We start from the raw sequence: 2187 nt of genomic DNA, 5'->3' as shown, positions 1-2187 counted from the left end.
AGAAAAATACAAAACTGGCAGAGAGGGACTGAGTGAGAGAAAGACAGAGTGAGAGAAAGAGCGAATGAGAGCGAGAGACTGAGAGAGACAGAGAGAGAGAGATGAGAGAGAGAGACTGAGAGAGAAAGACGGAGAGAGAGACAGAGAGAGACAGAGAGAGAATGAGAGAGAGAGACTGAGAGAGATAGAGAGACTGAGAGAGAGACTGAGAGAAAGTGAGACTGAGAGAGCTGTGTGAGAGAGGGAGAGAGAGAAGCGCCTCGAGGAAATGAATATATTGTGTGGTATTTGTGGGAGAGACTGAGAGGTAGACAGAGAGATTGAGAGAGAAAATATAGGGAGACTGGAGAAGGAAATGTATATACTGTGAAGTGACTGTGTTTTGTGGAAGAGATAGAGCAAAAGACTCTGAGCGAGACAGAGAGAGAGAGACTCAGAGAGAGATATTAAGAGAAAGAGGGAGCAAGTGAGAGCTTAGGGAGATGCAATATATCCATGTGGTGGTGGGAGAGACTAAGAGTGAGTGAGCGAGAAAAAGCGAGACAGAGAGAGAGAGACAGAAAGAGAGAATGATAGAGACAAAGCAAGAGACTGAGAAAGTGACTGAGATAAAGAGACTGGGAGAGAGACTGAGTTGGAGAATGTCAGAGCGAAAGACAGAGAGCGAGAGAGATGAGAGAGAAAGAGACTGAGGGAGTGTGACTGCGAGAAGGAAAGAGACAAAGAGAGAGACTGACAAAGAATAGAATATAGGCAGTGAGAGAGGAGAAAGACAGAGAGAGAGTGCGAGAGAGAGACTGAGAGAAAGAGACAGAAGAGAGAAAAAGACGGAGCGTGAGAGAGATATAGAGAAGACTGTGCTGTTGTGTGCACATGTGTGTGTGACCCTGGTCCCAGCGCCTTGGGACTTGCTCCCCATGTGAAAGGCTCCTGTATATACATGTCAATGTGTTTGTGTTGTTACACTATATTCCCTGTGTTTGTGTCCCTGTGTCCAGGTTGGGGGGCAATAATCTGGGAGATTGTGGAGTGAAGCGACTGTGTGAGGCTCTGAGGAACCCGGAGTGTAAAATACAGAGTCTGTGGTAAGTAACACTGTGTCTCCAGAGTCTGAATGACTCCAATATCTCAATGTGTTTATTGTGACTGTCTGATCAGTGCGACTGAATATTGCGACAGGAATCGGTGTGACAGTGTGAGGCCACAAGCCATCGTTTACATCAAACTCTCAACTTGTGTTATTGTGTATGTGTGTGTGTGTCTGTTTATTTGTCTGTGTTTGCGTGTGTTTCTGATTCTGTGTGTGCGTTTGTGACTGTTTTTTGTGAGTGTCTGTGCGTGCTTGCGTGTGTATTTGTGAGTATCTGTTTGTTTCTGTGTTTGTATGTTTGAGTGTTTTTGTGTGTGTGTGTTGTGTTTGCATTGGTGAATGTTTGTGTGAATGTTTGTGTGCGAGATTGTGTGTTTGTATGTGTGCATCTATTTGTGTTTGTTTGGTTGTGTGGATGTGTATTTATATGTATGTTTGTTTGTGTTATTTTGTGTAGTGTGTTTGGTGTGCTTGTGAGTGTTTACGTTTGTGTGTTTGCATGAATGTATGATTGTGTGTGCGTATGTATTGTGTAAGTTTGTGTGTGTGCGTGTGCACATGTGAGTTTGTTTGTGAGTTTGTTTGTGTGTTTGTGTGTGTATATGAGTGGTGTGTTTCTTGCGTTGTGATTGTCTGTTTGTGAGTGTTTGTTTGTGTTCACATGTGTTTCAGTGTATGTTTCTGTGTATGTATTTGTTTGTTGTGCCCGTGTGTGTTTATTGTGCTTGTTTGAGTGTTTCTTTGTGTGTTTGTTATGCGTGAGGTGTGCGTATTTGTGTGTCCGTGATTTTGTTTGTTTGTGTGTTATGTGCGTCTATGTTTTTGGGGTTGGGTGCGTGAATGTGTGTTTGTGTTTTCTGTTGTTTTGTGATATGTCCCTGTGTATTTCGTTGTGTTTCTTGTGTGCTTCTGTGTGTGTGTATTTCTGTGTGTGTTTATGTTTTTATGCGTGTGTTTGTGTGATTTTGTGTTTGTTTGTGTGTGGGCTTGTGTGCGCGTGTTTGTGTGTCGGTTTGTGTGTTTGTTTTGTGTTTCTGTTGTGTGTGTTTTTTTGTGTGTATGATTGTGTATTTGTATATGTGTGTGCTGTGTGTGTT

The sequence above is a fragment of the Callorhinchus milii genome, unplaced genomic scaffold, assembly GCF_018977255.1.
Source record: "Callorhinchus milii isolate IMCB2004 unplaced genomic scaffold, IMCB_Cmil_1.0 Scaffold612, whole genome shotgun sequence".
NCBI lineage: Eukaryota > Metazoa > Chordata > Chondrichthyes > Chimaeriformes > Callorhinchidae > Callorhinchus > Callorhinchus milii.
The sequence above is the reverse complement of the archived record's forward strand: the minus strand, read 5'-3'. Positions refer to the sequence as shown.